The sequence below is a fragment of the Cricetulus griseus genome, chromosome 8, assembly GCF_003668045.3.
Source record: "Cricetulus griseus strain 17A/GY chromosome 8, alternate assembly CriGri-PICRH-1.0, whole genome shotgun sequence".
NCBI lineage: Eukaryota > Metazoa > Chordata > Mammalia > Rodentia > Cricetidae > Cricetulus > Cricetulus griseus.
Window position 1 is genome coordinate 42787150 of NC_048601.1, and position 24375 is coordinate 42811524.

Here is a 24375-nt window from a genome sequence, read left to right on the forward strand (position 1 = left end):
ACACACACACACACACACACACACACACACACACACACGGGGAGCAGTGGTGGCTATCATCTTGAGGAAAGGAGTATGGTAAGGTAACACTGATGAGCACACTGGGAAGCAGTTGTCTGTAGGAGATGCCTGCAGGTGACCTAGCACAGACTGTCCTCAAGAAGGTTCCTGTGGACTGAGATGGGGTAAAGGGTTGATAAGAAATGGGAAGGTAGAGCAGTTTTGGAAGAGGGCCATTGTCCATGAGGAAGAGTGTAGTTAGTCTGGGATGTGCTGAGAAGCAGAGCCACTGAAAAAGGAGAGTACTGACTAGTTGATAGGTGACCTTCTGGGTCCATGGAGGAAATCCTGTGCTTTCATCCAAATATGATTAGAAGTCACTGGAGTGTTTTTAGGCAAGTGTGGTTAGCAGATCAGACTCAGTGATGGTCTGGATGAAGGGAAGGGACAAGAACGTGGATAAGCACAACCTCTGCTCTGTGTCTTGAGGAGCTTACCTCTGTAAGACATCTAGTTAGCATGACCACAATTGCAAAGAAGACTGAGGCTCCACAAGCTGCAAGTATTTTACCTACAAGCCATCTCCCAGTGCCTGGGCTTGCTTCAGAATCAGTGATGATCCTGTTTACAGATGAGACCCTTCCCAGAATTCTTGACAGTCGACAATCAAGGCTCCTCCCTTCAGTTCAGTCTGTCTGGACCAGCTGAGGCAGAAACAAAATAAGGACCCAAAATAGAAGTGGCCATCCTCCCCTCCAACCATCAGAGCTGTGTACTGGCCCAGAAAAGGGGTAGTACCTTATTTTTTGTCTGAGAAATGGGGACCCTACCCACCTGTTGGCCCCCAGCCTAAGTAGGAATTAACTGGCACAGATTTCCTCACAGCTCAGGTGTGTCTCAGCTCCCAGAAAAAGGATGCATTATTCTTGCACTCCCGTGACACCTCTTGACAGGAGATGTGGGAGTCTTTCTCAGACAGTTCACCCTTTATCTAAAGAAGGGGGTGGTGATGGCTCTGGAAGCAGTTATGGGAATTCTCACCATTGCCATTTTGGGTGAGGAAGAAACACCAGTGTATTGCATTCAGGCAGTAGGGCAAGCAGGGTTTTTTGTTTTTTTTTGTTTTGTTTTGTTTTTTTGTCTTTTAAGTAGTTTTAAAAGCTATGAAGCTTGTTCAATGGTACAGGGACTGGATGAAAAAGCAAGAAACATTGTCTTAAGACAGAACCTCCTCAGGGCTGTCCATGCTCACCCTCTGCCTTTACTCTTGCTCCTTCCTGCTTCCTTGACACACAACTCTAGGCACAGCTACAGAAGCCTGGCAGCTATGGGATACCAGAGCCTAGGTAGTAGCATCCAGTTACAGTTGTCTCTGAAGTATCTCTGCATTATCTGTGACATCTGCATGGCTGAGGAGATGGCACAAAGCTGGCTGCTTATTGTTGCTTCCAGGTCACTTTGACAAATAAGTTTCTGCCTTCGGGATTGGCAGGGGATGTTGATAATAATATCTGCTTGCTCGCCTGTAGGGCAGCCTCTCTCCTTACTCCTCCCTGCTACTTTACATACTCACAGATCTAGATTGCAATTTAAATTTGTATATTTTATTCATAGGTGGAACCATTTTTTTCCTACAACTTTGTACAGTGCTAAACATTATCAGAATATTATTCCAAACATGTCCTTTCCATAAAATCTGTTTATGTGCCATCATTATCTGCAGCATTAAATACATTTTATATCATCAGAAATTTTATGATATATTTAAAAATGAATTTCTACTTAGCTGAAATGCATTAGGGATTATCCTAAGCGATCCTACTGGAAAAAAAAAATGTAGTCATGTTTACTTGTAACTGCCAGAAAATGGCTTGCAAAATTGTTAGTGTCTTTTTATTATTCCCTACCACTGGAGCACTTGCTTGTTAATTAGAGAAATTTCAACTGTCATAGTTGGCAATTATAGCTTCTGTATCATTGTCTGTTATGAATAGTCAATGAGGGCTGATTAATATGCATGAGCAGCAGTATATATAGCATGTGCATTGGACCACAATCCAGCTGCCAGAGTCACTCGGAGAAGAGAGCAGGGTGTGTGTGCATGTGTATGTGTGTGTCTGCCTGTGTGTGTGTGTGTGTGTGTGTGTGTGCGCACGCGCGCGTGTGCATGCGTGCATGCTGCGAGGGAAGGGAAGGAAGCGTGGAGGAAGCAGAGAGTTGTTTTGCAGCCTCAGAGAGCCATGCCTGTGTGAGGCTTTGCAGCTGCCTGACTCACCTGAGGCTCCCAGAGAGCCCTTCAATGCCTGCATGCTGAGGGAGCGGCTTCCCAGGCGCTGGCGGTCCTGAAGGCTTTCTTTGACATTCCTCCAAACATGGGATGCAGCTTGTGCAGCGCGCAGAAGCAAGAGGAGCAGTACAAATTACTCTATGAAGTTTGCCAGGTAACGCACAGCAGGTTATTCTGCAGTACTCCACCTGGCAGCATCCCTCCTGGGGCAGGAATCAGGAATTTCTGTGTGTGTTTGTGTCCTGCCTAAGCCAGCCTTGTCCACTTCCTCCTCGGAGCTGTTCTCTTAACTCCCTTAAGAAGCGTGCTTCTCAGCAGCTTTCCGGTGCTTGGTTTTGCGAGTCTAAATAGCTGTTGATAGTCTTGCAGTGTGTTGGAAGGAGTAGTGTCACAAAGCTCCATGACAACTAAGTGCTCTACAGAGCGGCTGACAGGAAGGGTCAAAGAGTGGTCACGCATCCTTTGAAAGTTGGGGAAGACGGGGGCAATGATGGATGCTTTGCAGTTTTTGTGTGTGTTTACAAACAGTGTTAAGGTACTGCTTGCAGCAGCTGAACAAAGTCCTCTGTTGAGTCCTCCTTTCAGCAGCTTCTTGTAACGGGACATGTGGTTCATGTTTACGGCTCACACTTGCCACGTCCATACGTCTCTCTGCACAAACGTTAGCAACTTCTGAAGCAAGTGACTTGGTTTTACAGACTGTCACCCACAGCAGGTGACTTGTCATGGCTTTTACATCAGAACATGAAATTTCAGTTGAGACGTAAGGGGATATTTTCAGTACAGCCCAGCTAGCTTATCTTCATAGTGTTGAATGCTTTCTTTTTAAATATTCAGCCCTGTCTTGAACAAGGAGGTTTGACACAGTTCTTGGTAACCTAACTTGGCAGTTAAGGATTTTCCTCCTGTATCATTCTGACTCCCTTAAAAATAATAATAATAATTTCAGTAAACAGAAAATCACAGTCCTGTAAGTTTTTTTTTTAATCAGCATGGTTAAATAACATTACAGCAAGCAGGAAAGTGAGTGTGTGTTTCTTGATTTATAACAATAAATGGCAAATTAGTACATTTTTTTTAAAGAGCCAGGCTTGACTTTTAAAAAGAATTTGAGTGTTAGTTCGCTGTCATTTTTGCATGAGCCACCAGAGGGCGGGTGCTCCTAGCAAGACAGCTGAATGTGCTGGCTGCCTGTGTGAACAAAACCTAATGATAGCATGATGACTCTGGACAAATAAAAGGTGTGTCTGTCTGTCTGTCAACTTGCTTCAATGAGACATAAAAAGTCAATGTAAACATTCGGAGGTTTGGAACTGTCCCACGTGTTAAAAAGAGGCCACTTAAGTCTTAGAAATACACCTGGCTTCCAACTCCATGCTCAGGACTTATTGGGACACACATACTGTTCCCAGCAGTCTAGGGATGTGTGGCAGTCTTGGGCAACAATGCTGCCACAGCTGATGGTCTGGCCCATCCCTCATATTATCATGTGAATGTCCTAATCCTCAGTTGGCCTGATGATCTGGGGGGCTCTCTTTTTGAGCCAGACATTTAGAAGTAAACTGGGAAGAGTGTAGGACACCATCAGCTAAGCAAGGGGCTATTTTAGACTTGGCTGCTGCAAAAAGGAGTAAGCAGAATGGTAGTTTGCAAAAACTCTATGCTTGGTTTGCTTTTTATCATCAGCACCAAAAGTATCATTTCGCTTCCTTTCAGGTGAGTTTCATATACATTTGTAGTAGCAGCACCTTCTAAAATCCAACTATATGATACCTGCAGCAAATCTGTGCCAACTTATTGTTTTATTCAACTATATTATTTGTGCTCTTAAGTCCCAACAACAGTCTCAAAAGAAGGAGTCTGAACTCAGTTTGGTCTTTACTTTCACTTTACTGGGTGAATTTTTGTGGGGCTTTTTCTGTATGAAACATCATTCAGTGAGTTGCTGATAAATGACTTTCATTTGAAATGCATGTTGTCAGCAGTTTAGGGAGCCATGCAGACTTATTTTCAGGAAGCCCAAACTACTTTTCAGACCGACTACCCTGTGCCAGCTAAGTAAAATCCCTCCTTCCTCCTATTCTTTGGGAATCCTGAACCACAGAATAGAGGAATTCACAAACCCCTTGCAGAAATTAATCATTGCATACTCACCCTTATTATGCAAAACCTTATTAGAACAGTTAAATTAAGGTTTCCATAAATTACAGGTCCAGAAAGTCCAGTGTGTCTGGCCTCAGTAAGCCTTCATAACAGCAGCACAAAGAGGATCAAATATTCTACAGCTCTGGCTTGATCCTTTCCTCATCCAGAGATAATTCAAAGAGATGCTCTTCATTAGGGCCATTGGCAAGCTGCCTACAATTTCTTTGGGGGGCTGCTGTGAGCTTAATAGTGCAGAACAATGGTTTTGCCTCTAGTTGCACACATACCTTATTGTACCTTTAATCACATTAGAAAAACAACAACTCACCAACTTGCCTGCTTGTTAAAGGGTAACACAAAGAATCCAGACACGTCAGTGGTTGGCACCGTACATTCAAAGATATGCTGAGATCTTGGGGAACACTTGAATACTTCTGAGGAGACAAGGCAAGCCTCCTCCTGCCCTGGGGCTTGTCAGATCGGTTGAGTGAGGCAGTTCCTTGGGCTTTTATAACTGCAGTATTCTAAAAGGAGCTTCGACATAGAATCTGTGTCTTCTGGAAATGTGACATTTAAGTTAGCAGCTGAAAACATTAGCCTATCAGATAACTTTGACCCTTAATTGAAGAGAAAGAAATTACAGAAAAGATATTTGAAAGTGGTCAAGGATGCAATCTTCTCAGGGAAATTGGATAGCACAGAGAGTCTTGTATTTAGCCTATTGTTTCTGGGGCTAGAGATGGAAGCCAGGTAAGGATAAGTGCCAAGTTATGGCTGGGAAGAAAGGAAATTAGGCACAGCAAGGTCTATGACTCTGTTAGCTGGGCACCTATGATTCCAGGGCAGGGTAGATGCCAGCTGTGCTAGCAGGAGAAGTGGAATGGCAGTCTGGGTATTTTGAAGGTCTTCTTGTGGAGAGTTGGGGAAGAAATACAACAGCTCAGAGGTAGTGTTTCTCCTCAAATCCCTTGGGGATTCTGTGCAATGGTAGTAATCTTTGATATTTTGATGAGACAAGGAAATAATTCTGATAGGGAATTTTGTTTCCAACTAGAAATTGTAACTACCCCACTTCACTAATATCTGCATGCCAGTTTTTAAAATGACAAGGAAGACACACTTGCAAACATCTACATTACCTATAGCATGTGTAGTAGGTGCTGATAATATGCTAAATGCCAATCATCTGTTTTCCCATCAAATCCACACAGCAGCTCGAAGAGAGGTGATATTATTATCCCCAATCAAAGATGAAGCAATTGACATGCAAAGGAATTATAAGTGGGGTTGGGGGGTCACATCCACCCCACAATTCCCAGGTCTGAGAATCTTTCTTTGTACAAATCATTTTCAGCAATGTCAGTGAATACATGAGCAGTTTACAGAGACACTGAACTGGGATGAAGTATTTTTGCCTGGGCTAGAGACGTGGCTTAGTAAAGTGCTTGCAGTACAAGCATGAGGACATGAGTTCCATCCCCCACGCTTATAGAAGCCAGACATGGTTGTGTTTGCTTGTAATCTCAGAGCTGAGAATGCAGAGACAGGAAGAGCCCACAAGCCCAGATCCCAGTGATGAACCTTGGGTCAGAAAACAAAGGTGATGGCTCCTAAGAAATGATGCTAGATGTTGAATTCTGGCCTACATATACACAGGGATACACATTCACACAGACACTCATGCTCATATATATGAGAGTGGAGAGAGAGAGGAGAGAGAGGAGATTGCTTTTGCCTTTGCCTTTGTGTGGCTAAAGAGCCTGTATTACCAAAGCAGATCCCCTTGTAGCTTGTCATTTCATGAAAAGACACTGTGTCAAGCCATGAGGAAGATGTGGAGTAGATAAAGAGAAATGACCTCAAAAGTAGCAGGAAGCCCCCTGACCCCAACTTCCCAGGCATTTTCCAGAATGAATGATCTTAAAAAGCCCTGGTTAAAGTTGTGCCTTCAACTGTAGAGTTGCTAGTTTTTAAAAAGCATATACTTTGCCCAGAACACAAGAGTCATCCTTGCTTGTGACCCTTTTCCTACCAACCCATTAACTAGTAGACTAGGAAAGCCCAGATTTCTCTGGTAAATACAAATTAGAATCAGCAAGTTTATGAGGCAGGCTGGAAACTTGACTGCACACAATCCTGTTTTCATATTTAATTAGCTGCGTGCAATACTCAATTAGATGAGTTTACTGCTGTAGAGCCACTGTGAGTCTGCTGTGAATCAGCCAGGCCGTGGGATGATTAAGTATGGACAGAGTCAGTGGCAGTTAATTGGATGAACATAAACTTGACCTCCACACAGCAGTGCTGAACCAGGCCAAGATCTCCTGCTTAAGCAGCCTGTCAATCCTAAAAGCACTGTTTTCCATGCTGTTTTTCCCCCTCTGAAAACAGAAAGCTTACCCAGGCTCACCAGCAGGCCTGTCATCCCAGCCACTGGAAAAGACAGAGGCAAGAAGATCCCAAGTTTAGGAACTACTTGGGCTACAGCATGAGTTCAAGGCTAGCCTGTGTAACTAGTGAGACCCCTTTTGCAAAAGCATTTTTTTTAAATTAGCTTATCTCTTTCTACCTAAGTAAATTGAGACCCCTATGAGCATGAAACTGTTTATGGCCACAAGAGTCACTATTTAAATGTCCATATGTATTTGTCACTGTATGCTATTTTCTCATTGGTGAACAATGAGTCATAAATTGCTTTAATGTTAAGAAATGAAAACAAAATGGCCTGAGGTAGAACCGGGGCCTGCATCCCTGCATGGAGCCTTCCCATCATGCCATGCCCCACCTACTCCTGCACCCCTTCCCCCATGCTGTATCCCTACATACAGCCATCCTACCATGCCTTGCCAGTTACTCTGTCTCCACATGAAACCTTTCCTCCATGCCCTGCCTGCTGCTGCCTCCCTGCATGGATCCTCCCTGCATGAATCTTTCTCTGTATCACTGTATCTCTCTCTACCTAGCAGGTTTCTACTCTGCAGTGTAGTGGTGTATCCCTACACTGAGAATCCCCACCATGCCATACAATACCACTGTGTCCCTATAAAGCATACCACTGTGCTTCCAAGCACGCTGGTGTCCTGATATTGAGCAGTCCTACAACATTAATGTATTCTTACAGTGTGCCTGCTCTGCCCAGCCCACTGCCATCTCCCCCATGTCTCTCTGCTTCATTCCCATGTTATTCCCATTGCCCTGGGAATTCAGGAAATCTCGTTATTCTCCAGATAATTTCGCCTGAGCACATTGGCTTCGTTAGTGTTTTTGAGGAATAAGAAGAAAAGAAATAGGTGCAGTAAGTAGGCATGTAGAAAGAAAATGAGGGGCTGTGATTGGACCCAGGCAGTGAAACTGGAGTATGGAGAGGGCTGCATAGCACTTGTTATTTTGTTCGCTCAACCGCCCAACCAACCATGTGCCAAGGGTCTTCTACTCAGGCTGCGCTCAGTGACACCCTGGAGCCATTATAATATAGGGAACTGCTTGATGGTAGCCTTCAGAACCTGGACCTGGGCCCTTCTAATATCTCCATAAGCTTCCTGCCATGTTCACCTGGCCTGGTCCTGGGGTCCCCTTCAGTACCTTCTTCCCTCCTCATAAGATTGCAGTGGCCTTCCCTTTCTTCAACCAAGAAAGTCCTCTCCCCATCTCTTTATTCTCTGTACATTTTCCTTCTAGTACTTTCTACAACTTTCTTATCACCTGTCTCCAGCCCTGCCTCTCACCCACCCCGCCCAAGAAAAAATGTCAACCCCCTGAGGTGTTTTTGCATTGTTCTCTGAGATGCCCCAGTCCTGCCATGTAACCCAGTTAACTATCAAGACTTCTTTACCAAATTCTGAAGGGGAAATGTATTGAATGGGTTCCACTTTGGTCTAGATGGGTTTTAGCAATGACAAATGAGCCCATGTTCCTATACAAAGCTGAATATTCCCATGAGGCAGTTGTTATAGGGCTACAAGGGAAATAACAGTCCTTTGCTTGGGGTCCGGTCACCCACCCACTTGCCATGGCAGGTAAGAAGAAGAAACATATGAAAGTGAAAAGAAACACATGTTTAATAAATGAGTTCTATTGTTCTCATTAATAATGCAGGAGAGGTCATGGTTAAATGGCAGGGGTGGGGGATGCAGACAAGAATGTCCTCAGCTGTTCTAAGTAATGGCACACCATGAGCATGCCCTGTGTTCTTTGCCCACTGTGGGGTCAAGCAGGAAAACAGCTTGGGTCTCTAAGCCTGGAAAACCGACTTCTAACAGAAGACCCTTCATTTATGTGACAGGTGTCACAATGTTGGTGAAATGTAGTCAGGCTGAGCTGTTGACCATCAAGTGCTGCCCTGACAAATGTCAGGAGTGAATTTGTCCTACTCAGAATGACCCACTTTTCCTCAAGCCACCAAGGGCACCCAAGGGCACATTGAGTTATGAGTCCATTGGTAAACTCCAGAGAAAGAATCCCTTTGCCCTCTCTGGTCACCTGCATAGCACAGAAATATTTTTCAAATGCATATGATTATACACATCAGTTCATGATAAAAGAATAAGCTGAGATAGTGCAGAAATGTGCAACTGTTTTGCACACTACTCTTGATTTAGGAGTAAAGATGGAAGACAGTTTAGCTGACAGTGGGAGACTATGTGTCTCCTTTTGTCACTAGTTGTCAAAGGTGGTCCTGGAACAGCAGGACCCTCCCCTAAGACCTACCAAGTCAGCGTGTCTAGGGCTGAGGGCACCAATCCATGTCCAATGAACCCTCAGGAAGCATGGTGCATGTTCCACTGGTTTCACTTCTCAGTTAAGCTGAAAATCCTAGAAGAAACTGGACTAATGCTTTCTGGCAGGTTTGCGGAAGTCCTTGTCAGATGCGTAGGCAGCACAGAAGTCACGTTGCAGACACTTAGCTACAGACGGAAAGCTTAACCATCTGTTGGCTTTAAAGAGTTATTTTGCTTGAGAACCTGTTGTTTTTCAGTATTTCAATCAAGGCCCCACACATACCAGGCAAACACTTAACTAATCTATCTATAAGCCATCATATCCCCAAGTCCATGCTCAATAACATTTAAGTAAACTATCTAATAATGTCCTGTTCACACATGTAAAATAGAAGGATACTATAGTCTTGTTTATAAAAGTTAATTCTGCCTAGTCTGTGCACCCCCACAGAGCCACCGTTTGCCTTCTTCACAGCACCCCCTCTGCAGCAGCATCCTTGCTCCTGCTGAGTCCACACTTTGCCTGCTTGTGCAGACACACTCCCCTCCCAACAGGAGTTAGGACAGTAGTACAATTGGTTTCCGTCAATGCGAATGGTGATGGGCAGATTTCTCCTGCTATAACAGAATGTATTTTTAAGACAGACACTGCTACTCCTGTGAACCTTCATTTGCAGAAGTCTGGGAAGGAGTAAGTTTGGGTAGGGACATCCTTCTGGAGCCATACAGCTACGACCATAATGATGAGACACAATAGCTGACTCCACTCCCAGGGGAGGCAGTTCAGGTTACCTTCTCACTGGATCTTCCAATTAAGCATCATTGGCTGGGCTGGGGAGTAGCTCAGGGCAGAGAACTTCCTTAGCATGGGTGCAACCCAAGGTTCCATTCTCAATACCGCAAAAAGAAAAACAAAACTATTGATCAATTTTATTAGTTACCTTTCCCCCTTCTGTGATCAAATATCTCATCAAAACCATCTAAGGAAGAAGAGCTTGTTTGGTTTCACAGTTTTTGAGGTACAGCCCATCATGGTAAGAAAACACGGCAGCTAGAGCATGAAGCAGCTGGCACACATCTACAGCCAAGAATCAAAAAGATGTGAATGTTGGCATCCAGCTCTCTTTCTCCTTCTCATGCAGTCCATTACCCCAACCTGTGGAGTGGTGCCACCTGCATATCCAGAAAGGAGCCTTGCTACTTAGTTCAGCCTTCCTGGGAACACCCTCATACACACTCTCAGAGGTGTGTTTTCATGGGTAATCCAAAATCTGTCAAGTTAACGATATAGATATAGGAAGGAAAGCATTAAAGACAGAGCATTTATTACCTATACCAGGCCTCCTTTATCCATATATGCACTTTGGGAAGATACACCTACAACTGGCCTTGTCATAGCTCAGTGATACTATATTGAGTTCTATGGTGACTATATTGTCATCTACAACTGTGTCCTCCGTTGCTAAGGTCATTCACATCATCACCAAGAGAAAAGAGAATATAGTTCAGCAAGAGGTTCCAGTAGGCCACACATGTATGAGTTCAGTACAGTATATAGTATTTTATTAATTGTTAATTCCTTACTGGGACTGACTTACAAATTCTACTTTGTCATAGACATGATCATATGTGGAAAAATATACAGTCTAGTTTGGTGCCATTCAGTGGTTTCAAGTGTGTGGTAGGGGCCTCAAAATAAATCTCCTGTGGATTGGGAGGCAGGGGGCAGTCTACAACTGCCAGGCTCTTGAGTTTCACTAATGCTTTGTTGTTTTCTGTTACCACGGGAGACACTGTTGCTTATGCGTGACTTCATTCCTGCAAATTCTTGGTGTCATTGGACTTCTTAATTTTTCAAGGGATGACAGAGAGGTATATCTAATGGTTATTATGTCACTTCAGCATGATTTTTAATGAGATTCCAGATTTTATGTCTTATGTATATTTTCTAATTTTCAGTTTCCTTTTTGTGCATGAAATGCCTGCTGACGTTTCAATTTCTCTGTTGAGTTTTCCATCTTTTTCACTTGTCTTTCAGGACTGTTAAAAGTATAACCTGTGTACCAACTCATTAAATCGAAGTATTGGAAAGTCTCTTTCATACTTGCAGAGGTCTGTGTGTCTTTCTGACACCTTTCGGGGAACCAAATACATCTTTTTTATTGTGGTTTGCATTTTGTGTCTGTTAAGAAGTGTGTTTTCTACCTCAAAGCCATAAAGATAGCTTCCTTTATTCTCTTCCATGCATATTTTATAAGTTTATGTACAGATTTACATCAGTCTTTTCTTTCTCTGTTTTTTTTTTTTGTGTGTATGATACAATGTTGGAATCCAACTTCATTTTCTTTATACATGAATTTTCTAGTAACCCTTCAATAAAAGTCTGACTCTTTACCAATGAAGAATAAATCTCAGTTTCTCCATGTATTTGAACCAGTTCCCGGCTTTGCTATTCTGTCCTGTTGATCAGTGCAATTCAATGGCTATTACATGGCACTATAGTTATGCAGTAATTCTTGATAGCTGGGACAAGTCCTTCCCCAAAGCCACTTTGTTTGCTTATCTGTGAACATGTGATGCTCAACTTGTCAATCAAGCTGGCAGTGTGATACTAGTGTTTTTCTCAAGGGGTAGTGAGTTAAAATAGCTATCCTTGTATCATTCTTTATATAGCTATTATTACCTTGAATGTCTTTGCATTTATTCAATATTTAATACAAGTATTAAGAAAAGATCCAAGAACATGTATATTTAAATCTCTTCCTACCCCAAATTCTGAAGGGTTCTAAATCATAAATAGAAATAGAGGGAAATGAGATCAACTGGCTATAAATACCTCTTAAAAAGTGTTATATGTGATCCCAAGATGGCTCAAAAGGTAAAGCACTTGCCACAAAAATCTGCTGACCTGAGTTCATCAAGGTCCAGAAACCACACAGTGGTGGAAGGAGAAAATTGACTACACAACTTGTCAGCTGCCCTTCACACATGTGATGTGGCATATACATGCACCCTTCCTCCACTGACACACACAGGATTCACACACACAATAGAAAATGTAAAAATTGCTTTTGAAAAGTTATAAAACGTTGGATGGTAGCCCACCTTTAATCCCAATGCTCAGGGACTGGGGGTGGTGGGGGTTTGGAAACAAAGGATCCCTATAGCAGTCTGGATAGCTAGATAACTGAATTGCTGAACTCTAGTTTAGGGAGAAAAACTGCCCCTGTAGAGTGGAGTGTGATCAAGGAAGATGCTCGGTGTTAACCTCTAGTCTCCACACTCATGCAAACGTGTGTGCCTTACATACATATGCACAAGCACATATATGCATGCATATACACATGCATGTTTATAAATGTTTGGCTGATGATATAGCTCAATGGTAAAGAACATGCCTGAGACCCTAAGTTCAAATCCCCAGTATTGTAAAAGAAAGAGAAAGGGGGTGGGAGAGAGAGGTATAAAATGCTGCTTTAATTTTTCTTAATATGAAGTGATCGGCAGTCAAATTTCTCTCCCATGCTGTAGCATTTGTTGCAAAAGAAAGAAGGCATCTGTCAGACTCCACTTAGAACTCATCTTTTTATACATGCTTTCCCTGCACTTTGCATGCTTCTAGCTAAAGAAATACGAAGGACCAAACATGTCTCTTTTGTGAAAAGCAACACATGACCTGAATAGCACAGACAAGATTTCCTATGCACAGCCTCCTACCAGTGGGAGCAGAGTTAATTTGAGAGACATCTGGGGGAATCACAGTTTTTCTCCTAGCGTGTTAAGCAGTTTACCCTGACAGACACACTCCTGTTTTGCCATACGTGGCAATCATTTATTCCCCCACCCACCCACAGTGCTGAGGCATATTACATTAGAAGTGGCATGCATCTTAATAAAAGGAAACTCTGAAGATTACAAGCCAATTTTGCTCTATCAAGCAGCTGTTTTCTATTTGGGAAGTTACTCTCCTTTGTAGCAATATTTTCACCAACAGGAGGTGAAAAAGCATGTCAACATACCCCAGCCATTGTCACCTCACCCGTACTGTCACACATCTGCCTTGCATTCCTCCTTACCTAGTTATGGAATATCCTAAGGTCATATCCATGGTCATATCCTAAGACACCAGCTACCATGCTCTCCATATATAGGCTATGCCAGATGTTGCTTAGAGTAGCCTCTTAACAAGGGATGTCTTCTGGTTTCCCTGGACACATTTTTTTCTTCCTCTCCCTGGAAAGTTTGTACATCTAACATTTGTAGTGTAGGGCTAAGTATTTAATGTCTGTGTTGTCCAGGTGTCTGTCTCAGTTCTCCCCAGCTACATAAACTAAAACATGTCATTGAAGGGTCTGGGACCTGAGAGAAAGTATCTATTCCCCAGTGCAAATGGTGGGAGGAAATCACTAATGAGAGATGAGCACAAGAAGTTGAGCTTCTTCCCAGCCAGCCGAGGGCTTCAGAACCAACCTAACTCCCTGTCTAACCATAATTAAGAAAACCCGAGGGAGGTTCAGTGCTGTATTTTTTTTTATCCTTGAATTGTCTGTGAGGACCAGCACAAGATATTTGGTTGTCATCTTCATGATACACTACTGTAGAAAATGACAGTCCTGGACATACTTTATGACAGGACTCTCGTGTCACCCTCACAGAACCCTCCAAGTACAGACACACTCTTGTTATATCCCTCCATTTTAAAGATGAGACAACTGGGGCTACAGAATGGTTGACTTACTGGGAGTCACCCAGTCAGGGGGTAACAGAGACAGGACCATGACAGAGGACTGACTGTCTGACTCAATGACAGGTGGGGGACATGGGTTCCTCCAGTACACATAAATAGATTTCTCCTACCTGGCATCATACCATATGATGAGGAGGACTGTCCCTATCACCAGGTGGCTTGCCTGCTACAGCTGCCTCACAGCACAGGAAATAGTGCTGTTTCCTTCCATAGGATTTGCAGCTTTGTAGGTGAAATGGGTTGTTGGGGTGACGCCTTACTCCCATGTGAGGTCTGGATGTTGTTGAAGAAGGAGCAGTATTCCACTGCATATTGTTCAAGTCTAGAATCACCAGGTTGTCCCAAAGAACTATTTGCTGAAGGCCTCCTGCATTCTCCAAGTCACAGCTGAGGGAGACATGGAGAGCCCTGGTTTGTGGGCTACATCCGGAGGTACCCTTACACTCTGTGTCTTCTTTGCTAGGAGATCCGGGGTCGTCTTGTGGCTCTCTCATTGAGTAATAGTGGAAAGGTGCCTGGGCCTCTGTGCACCTTACAGTCTCCCTTCAAAGCCTAAGGGAAAACTCTTCTACTTGGTTCTGGGAGTGTTCAAGTCTTTGCTGTCTGGGGGACTCGAAGACTTGGGGCAGCTCTGAATGGCGACATGTCAAATAAGTAGTCAAGGCTCTGGGGACTGAGAGAGTGAAAGCAACCAGGCTTCCAAAATTGGGTGTTACAGGTATCCATGGAGACAGGTATAATGATGGATGTGCATCTAGAAAGGCCAACTTTCTTGAACATCATTGGGTACCATTGATGCTAAGTCATTTCTCTGGAAGGAACAATGGAGAATGGGCTTTAGGGGAAATATATAAGGGCAAGACTTTACTAAGAGAAAATGTTCTGATTTCAGCCATTCATCAAGTTACCAGGTAGAGACAGTCACTGGGCATAATGTCAAATTTGCAAGGTCACCATCTTCACGGTGCTTTCCACCCAGATGGGTAGAGACATTCATCATGTTCTAGCCCATGGCAAGGGCTAGAAGAACCAAGGGCTTGAGACCTAGGAATTGTGGCTGGAAACCTGGCCAAGGCTCCACGACAAGAGAAGCTTGTGGTCTTCAAGGGTTTTCTCATGTACACATCTCACATGCTGGCTCCAATTCAGAAAAGACTTTGTTTCCTAGGACAATCTCACATTAAACATGCATCACTCCAGTTAGCACACATGCAAATACTTAGCAAAGTAGACAGCACTGTGTGACCACAATGTATATTTAAATGAAAGAATGTTTAGGGAAAGCAATAAAAATATTAAACACATCCCCATCATGTTAAAGAACTAATATAGGGGAAATGGGCCTTGCAGTCACAAACCTAACATGCATATTTATTTAAAGCTACACATCCACATAAATCAAAGATACCCTGTGTCATACAGTCTACATTGCAATGCCCAAGACAAGGGCATGGCCAGAAATTTCCCCCATGCACATTTAAGCCATGATACCATGCTTGGCCATGAGGCCATCTGTGAGACTTGATGACATGAGGCCAGAGACAAGCTTAAAGAGCTTTATACTGTTGATTTCAAACTCTTCTAAGAAGAGATTTAGAGGAAAAAAAATCCCCAGACCCAAACAAAAGCAGGGGGAAATTTACTGTTGCCTAAAGCAACTAGAGCAATATGTGCATCCTCCCATGGCTGTCTCTGCAGTTCCCCGAGATGAGAATCCAGGTTTTTGCCGCGAGCAATCTCAATGCTTTGCTCAGAGCCACACAGCACTCAGCTGAAATGGAGCTAAGAGTCTGCCTCCACCCAGCTGGGCACCCTGGCTCTCTATTCTGAATCATTAGCCCCATCCTCTCCTTCTACCCTCAGATAGCTATACTCTGTAAACAGTTAGTTACATTTCTTTTTCCAACCTCAGCCTCCAAGTTCTCACCCCACTCCCCCATCTCCTCTCCCTCCCTCCCTCCCTCTCTCTCTCTCTGGAAAACCCCTCCATTTCCTAGCATTCTAATTGCATTATCAAGTGTTTTGTTTGGTTCATTAACTCCTTCCCAGATGATTTCCTCCTGGTAGATTTCTAGCAAATTCTACCATTGTCTAATAAATCATCTTAGAAAATGCTGCAGGTTTTTCTCTGTTGGAGAGATTGTGTCCACAACGCTAATTCCTACATCCCCATGAACACTTGTATTCTGCCTCCTTTCAAAATAGCAGTCCTTTGGGGTTCAGGATTGAAACAATTCAACAGTAAATGAGAGGTTGCTGGATTGAGCCAGGATAACCCCTAAGGTTACCCCAGTGAGAACTCTGGCAGAGCATTCCCAAGGTTATTTCATCATCTCAGCAGACTGTCAGGCTAGAGACACAATTCAGTTGGTATAATGCTTGCCTAGCATGAACCAAACCCTGGATTTGAGCCTCAATGCTAAATAAATCAGGTGTGGTGGCACATGACTGTAATCCCAGCCCTTAGGACCCGGAGTCAGGAGGATCAGAGTTCAAGGCCAGCCTTAGCTACATAATCAATTGGAGGCCACCCTGAGCTAAGACCTTGTATCAATAAAAAATAAAGAGACCCTCTTCCAGTGACCTCAGTTAAGACACTTTTCTCTACAATTGCTGCTGAACCTGATAATCAGGGGTTATCCCAGAAGACCCATCACCCAGATACAGTGTCACCATGTACCAAAATGGAGACAAGAAAATGAAATCAAGAGGATTGGACTGAGTGTCCATTGGGTGGGAAAGAACACGGGGTCCATATCCTGCCTCCAGGGTGTAGCAGGATGGTTAGGGAAAGAGGTGACGAATTGTGTCTAAGAAGATGGCTAATGTTGAGGCAGCCTGTGTGAGGCCTTGGGTACCTGGCTAACAAGGCTCCTGACATTACATCATGACTGGTGGGGTAGCTAAGTGGTTACAGTGCTTTCTACTCAAGTCTGAGGACCAGAGTTCAGATGGCCAGCACTTACATAAAAAGTAAGTCAGAGGGTCGTGTGTCTGTAATCCAAGCCCTGAGTTTGCCAAGGCACTTGGATCCTCAGTGCTCTCACTGGCCAGCCAGCCTAGCTGAATTCCTGAGCTATGAATTCAGTGAGAGACCCTATCTCAGAAAACAAGTTGGAAAGTGATTGAGGTCAATCTATGATTCATTCTCTTTCCCCTCTCCCCCCTTACACACACACACACACAATCACTATTCAAAGCAATTCTCCAACTTTCATTTAGGCCCAGGAAGGCTCTGAGGTTTCTTTCTATGGCTGTGTACTAAGCTTTGAACTGTAAGGATATGTTCCTAACATTCAACCAACCGGCACACACCTTGTAGGTCTTGTCATGCTTTTAAGCAATTTTGCACTCTCCACAGAAGCCTTTTTTTTTTTTAATTTCTGCCTCGTTCAACAAATATGTCACCACTCCTGCATCCCTGATGTTCTCTGCTGCTAAAATATGGAATTATTTTGCCATTCTCAGTTTCAGGATCTAATCACAAAAAAGCAAGAATCAATTATTATAATGTGACCATTCTTTAAAGCCTTCAGCAACTGCAAAGTTGAGAAGGCGAGTCATTTTATTTCCTACTTTACAGGTGATAAATACCCAAGAATGTCACCATCATTCTTTTTGTTCCATTTGTCAGCCACATTTATAAATCTCTGAGAAAGAAGTACAAACTTAACTTTATTTTTGATTCATGGTGGCTCTAAATCTTCCCCCATAGCATCTCCAAAGTCAGTCATCCCCACTCACTTCTATTGGTTCTTCATGCACAGCCAAGATTTCCCAGAATTCTGCATTCATTTCTCATGGTGGCCATTCAGTACCTGCATATTTCAGTGGAGACAACTTAGGATTTACACCTTCTAGTAATAAAAGTTGTCTCTATTTGATGGGAAGGGTTTCAACAAACTATGACTATTTTGGAGGTTCAGTAAACATACATCATATTAGTGTTCATGCAAACCCTGATATGGAGTAATCATATGTATTATAAATGATATTGGAGCTATGAAACTGAAGGTTTGGGGTTTGGTTCCTTGGAGTCAGGGAAAGCTGGTGTCTTGTTTGTTAGTGTTTGTTATTTGAGACAGGGATCCACATAGCCTGTGTTGGCCTCAGACTCACTAGATAGTTGAGATTGGCCTTCAATTCCTTATTCTCCTGCTCTACCTCTTGTGTATTGGGATTACAGGCATGTGCTATCATGTTTGGATAGATTTAAAAACAAAAACAAAATCAAAACAGGATACAAAGTTGGTAAGGAAGTGTGGGGGAAAGGGAGTACATATGATCAAAACACGTTATATGAAATTCTCAAAGGACTGATCCAAAAATTAAAAACGATTTTCACACAATGGAAAGGACAGAAATAGTATCTTCTCCGGCCTAAATTTCCCTACCAAGATGAACAGAAATGCAATAAAGACCTACAGAATTTGAGCAGGGTTTCAGAGAAACCAAAGCTTTGTGCTTTAATTTGGTGTGCCTTCCCTACACACACAAAACACTGTTCTCCATAGTGTCCCCATGGGTATGACTGTAGACCCACTGTTCTAAGGAAGCCATGCAACAGGGGTGACCTCCTACCTGCAGACTCCAGAACTTCAGCTTTCTGCCTGGAAAGGGGTGGGAGAGGGGGGAAAAAAAACATAACCTCTGTGGAAATGGTATGGAAAATGCAGAGAATGACCAAATGTTACATTGTTTTGAACTGAGTGACCTTTAAGAGTGCCATGATAATCTTTGTGAGTTCAAGGCCAGTCTGGTATACAGAGCAAGTTCCAGGACAGCCAGGTTACACAGAGAAACGCTATCTTGAGAGAGAGAGAGAGAGAGAGAGAGAGAGAGAGAGAGAGAGAGAGAGAGAGAGAGGCAATTAAAGTTGTAATCAAAGTTCCTAAACTCTCTTTCTTGGAAATTTGACATATATTATAATATCCATGTAGTATATAAAATGTGATATTATATATGGTATGATATGAAATATACCTAATTAAAAGACAGGAAAAAGGAGTAGTAAATAGATGAGGTGGTACACATGCTGATGTGACTATAGTGATTGCTTTATTATACATATATATATATATATATATATATAAACAATAAATATATTTTCAATATACCCTGTAAAAACTCAATTTTAAAAAGCCATTTCATGTGTAATTTTTAAGAGTCCTCAATGTGCTTTCAGTCTCAGTACCTAACAGTCCTCACTCACCCTCCCATTCCTCCTGTGCACAAACAAGTGTCCCCTCATAAGCATGTTGTGTCACAGGACCTTTGAATGGGGCTTTACCCCATCTGAAGTCTTCTCTTACTCGTCCTGGCTGTGCTCAGCCTCTCTTGCTCGTGGAAGCCCCCTCAGCCTAGCACTGCTCCTCTACCCCTCCTCGTAGGGAGACAAGGTAACCATGCCTCCTGAGGGCTGGCTACAGGTGTGCTTGACCACGCCCTGATATTTATTCTGAATTACATCACCTCCTCATTCTTGCTCCTTCACTCACTGGTGGGATTGTTACAGTCTGTCTTCTTTACCAGACTATGAAGTCTCTGGGGGCAGCTCCCACTTCTGGTTTTGCTTGCCTTTAGGGTCATAGCATCATGGGTTATTAACTAAATGAATGAGCCACTGCGTGTAAAAGAGTATGCATAGTGGGTAGTGCATACAAGATGCTCAGAAGTGCTAAAATATCATTATTAGCTCAGAGAAGCAAAGGGTGGTGTAGCTGTCAGTAGGCACCTTTGTTCAGTCCAAAGAACATTTAAAATTCTTGCCACAATTCATAATTATTATAATCTATTTAAAATGTTGTTGGAGAGACAAGATGACAACTGTTAGAAAAGAGAAGGAAACACACCTATCCCCTCCGTTTCCAGCAGTCTACCTCTAGGCTGGCACCAGGCTGTCAGCTGATCTGAGGTACAGTGCAATGTGTGAACTGCAAAAGTGTGGTGTAATACAATAGCATTTTCTTGGAGGAGCTTACCACAGTCCTTCCAATGGATGTTTTGCTTCGTGAGATGAACCACTTAGCTATACAAAGTCAAAGTTAGCTTTGAACAAGTGCTGCATGTCATTATTCTGATTCTTTGGATGGAAAACAAAGGGGGAAGAAAAAACTGGTTGTTTGGGTCACCCTAAAATTTCAAGAAACAAATCCACAAGAGCTGGGAAACTGGTTTACAGTAGCTCTTAGTTAGCTTTGATTTTTTCCTAGCATCCATTGGTTTGTCACTGAAGTAAAGAAAGTTAGGAAATTTCATTATCCTGTTAAACATTTTTCTAACACTTGATCTATGGCTCTGCCTCTCTTTAGGATTGAAGGACTTCTAAATGTGTGGTGTTGCTCTTATTTTTCCCATTTTAACAGATGACTGACATCACTTTTGTCCTAACTGCACCATTTTAATTGGTGTTCCATCAGAAGAGCTCATAAAACACCTGGAGGGTGTTTGTAGGGCACATGCACATCGAGATTTGATGTGACGGCTCAGTGAGAAATGCATTGACAGGCAGTGTCAGAATCCCTTTGCTTTCAGCTTCTCTGCCATTGAGCAGGAAGAGGCTGGGGTAGGAGTGGATATCAAAAACTACTGCTTATTAAACATGGTGCCATTATGAAAATGATTCCTGGGAAAGATCATTAAACTGGGCCCACTGGATCCCATGGCCAAGCCCAGACATCTGCACCAAGACACATACAAACTGTCCTTTGCAAGAGTCTTTGCTCTTTACCCAAGCATCTTTTATTGGTGGGGGTGGTGGGGTTTTGTTGTTGTTGTTTGTTTGTTTTTATCTAGAGCCAACCTCTCCTCTCCACATTGCTGACAAGGGTGCCTTTCCCTATACCTCATACATTTGGCTGAACACCTGAACCTCCCAGGGCTCAGGTCAGATGATAGCCTACCAGCCATGTGTCTCAGTGGTTACAACATGTCTGGTGCAAATCAAATATCAACATTCACAAGCACCATAACATTTAGGAATTGCTTAGCTAACCATTATTTCCTCATCTGAGACACAGGTTTATTAATACTGCCTACTTTTTGGTGGGCCTTACTATGAAAGCATGATTGTGAAAGTCATCTTGGCTGTCAACTTACTCACTTTAAGAAACACCTAGAGTATTAGGGAAGTACATGTTTGGGTATATGAATAAGAGTTTGTCCAGCGGAGGAAATTTAATGATGGAGGAAAGTCCACCATGAACGTGGGTAGCGCTACCCCTAAGCATTGGACTAAATAAAGAGGGGAAGGCAGAAAAAGCTGTCTAAGCAATGGTCTCACTCAGTCAGTGCTTCCCGACCCTCCCAGATGTGAACCGTAGCCTACTGCCACCACAGCTCCTGACCGAAGGTCCCTGCTCTGGAACTCTACCTCATACTGTCACAATAAGCCCTTTCATCATCAGTTTCTTTTTGTCAGTTTTGAAAACAGCAATGAGGGAAGTAGCTAATCCAAGGATCAGGTCATATATGTCAATCATTTAGTTCTGTGTGTGGCACAGAACAGGCACTGAGGACATGGGGTTCAGAATGTCAGGCACTCAGGTGGATCCCAGGACCCAAAACATGTATTTCCTGGAATTTCTTGGGTGATTTGTTTGGAATTTAGCTTTTCCTCACTTTTGCCAGGTGAAATGTTTAGCCCTGTCAACTAATAACTACTAAGCCTTGATCACTACTTTATTAGCACATGGAGGGTTCCCTCAGGTAATTTTTCAAGTCATTAAAGACAATAATTAATACTCATAGAGCAGTTGCTAAGATCCTTTAGCAGTTTCTCTGCAGAGTCTAGTCAGTTCTGTCAACACCCTAGTTAGTTGGGCCCTGCCATTAACCCACTTCACAGATAAGTACACTAAGATACCCTGATTTGAATACCCTGCTCAAGATGACCAAGCATATAAGTGGTACTGCCTTCTAATCAAGCACTCAGACCACAACACAAAGTGTGAACTTGACATTGACTTTAGTCCAGTGATACTCCAGCTCTTATGCATCTTCCTGAGGAACCATGAGGACCCTCCCTGACGCTTAAATCATTGTGGTGACATAAATGTAAAACACTACTCAGTGTTCTTTTTAACACTGTCTAAAATTCCTCACATAAACAGTTTTGTGGATGGAGAAATCTTTCTAACTATGTGAGTGTGTGATGGAGGGAGGAGAAATGAGGGGTGAAGGAGGCAGGGGAATTGACTTTTCTGTGGCTTGAGGGTAGACTTTTTTTAGGCAGCTCCTGAGGATAACACCTAATGAACTAAAAGTTTGTGTAAGCTATTTCTGAAAACAGCAGAAGTTTCTACCAGAAAAATGAAAACTGACAGAATGAAATGGTTGCTATAGGCTTTAGATATGATGCTCACACAGGCTACCTCTCCTCTTTCAGTGTACCCACATGTGCTTTCACGGTTAGATGTAAAGCCGATAATGTTGACTTTAAAAACAGCAAAGCTCAGCTAATCTCAGCACTTGGAAGGCTGTGGCTGGGTGATCAAGAATTCCAGGCCATCTGGGGCAATGTAGCAAGACTTCCTCACAAACCCAAAGACTAGAGAGGTGGCGGGGCGCTTGCATAGCATGTGTAGGGCCTTGAATTGTTTTTGTTTAGTTGCTTGGTTTTTTTAGTAGCACCTCAGAAATGCTTTTGAAGTTCATCAGTGTTTCTCTTGAACTTGGCCCAAAGTGAGACCCTTGCCAGCCCTTCTGTCCAGTCCTGCTGGTGATCACAGCCTCCGGCTACTACCTGACTCACCTCCTTGCCAAGCTCAGTGCTGACTGCTCAGCCTCCAACCTGAAGCAGTAGTCCTGCAGAGCAGAGGGTCTGGTGTTTTTATTTCCATTGGGAGTATGTGGAGAGCTGGCTTTCTTCACCTGAATGATCTCACCTTGTCACCGACAGTTCAGAACCCAGGGACAGGAGGCAAGCTTGGCCACAACCTCCTTATTCTTTTTCGGTACACCAGTTCCTTTCTACAACACATTCTTAGCCCCGAAGCAAAGAGTACTGTGACACTGTTGATCATATGAAGCAATAATCCTATATCACTTAAAATTCACAGATGCTTCTCACTGGGCATTCACGTGCTTTATGGTAGAGCATCACTCAAGTATTGACCCAGACTGAAGGGAGATGGGGCCGTGGGCACACCTTGTTCCAAGTGTCCAGCAGAAGTGGTTCGGCTGCTTTAAACATCACCCTTCAGTAGTGTGAAGCCATGTGCATTTTGAGCACTCATCAAACATGCTGAGTTTAATGGACATGTAGAGGCCATATTTAAAATGAAATTTTGCGGCAATTATATCAAAGCTAGATGCTAAAGAAAGGAGATGCAGATCAAAATATGATAGAGAAGGAAGCATCTTAAATATTTAAGGCATATTTTCAAGGATGTATCTGTGTGACTTTTAGTACCTGTTATTTCAGAATACATGGACTTATTATTCAGTGGCTAGACATCAGATATATCCTTGTTAAAAAAAACATAAATAATTAAAATACCCAGTAGCTAGGTTAGGCACAAGGAAGACTCCTGACAAGAAGAAAGTTTCCACTAAGGAAGGAGCTCAGTAGCAGAGCACTCACTGATCTGATCCCCAATGTCACATAAGAAAAAGGCTACCTAGCCCACAAACTCATTGGTGGAGGAAAAGAATAAGGGGGCAGGGGTTGTAGGTGAGGAAACTTTGGGTTTAGAAACTCCCAAGGACACTCTCTGAAGTGCCTGTTAGAATCCAAATTCTCCATGTAGGTTCAAGTGTTACTATATAGGAACCCAGATCTATGTAAGTGAAGTCTAGGGGTGTGGGGCGGGGCATGTGTCTGTGTCTTTGAAGGGTAGTGCTGTTCACAACAGCATAATCTTTAAACACCATTTGCTCATCAAGGCTCATATTTTTTCTTAACTGCCATAATGCCTACATTTTAGAGAAGTCGTCTTCCCCTCCTTGAGCCCTGGAGCAGATCATAAATTTGAAATAAATTAAGACACACAGAAGTTTCCTGAATTAAAAAAAGATTTCTTTTCATCCAGCCTAAGCCAGGGCTTGAAACCTTTTTCTCTCTCACCATGTAGTTTATCAGCAGCTTTTGATTCAGTGGAATCAAAGTTTTAATTAGTTTGAAAACAGAGGTATGATATTTTATAAAATGGAATCAGTGCCCCTGTATTTAATTAAATGATCCCTATAAAAGTTGGATTTTAGCCAGGGGCACAATTTATAGCAGTTCAGCTTTAAAACTACATTAGCATTTTACACTGGGGTCATTTCCATGTGTCATAGAAATAGAGGTGATTGTGATAGGCTTATCCCAAGAAACCTAGTGACTCCCCATAAACAGATATTTTCTAAGTTCAAAAGGGTAAGACATGTCTTTTGTTTGTATTACATTTCAGTTGCAGAAAATGTTGAAAGCTGAGTTGGTTCCTGGGTTTTGTTTTTAACTTTATTCACTTTGTCTGTGTGGTAATGTAGGCACA

The 24375-nt window shown here is 42.9% G+C and overlaps 1 protein-coding gene across 3 annotated transcripts in view; it reads left to right on the forward strand.

Annotated features, from left to right (window-relative positions):
* Pdzrn3 (PDZ domain containing ring finger 3) overlaps positions 1-24375 on the forward strand; it is a 529880-nt gene that overhangs the window by 479243 nt on the left and 26262 nt on the right. The gene's annotated exons all lie outside the window — the stretch shown is intronic.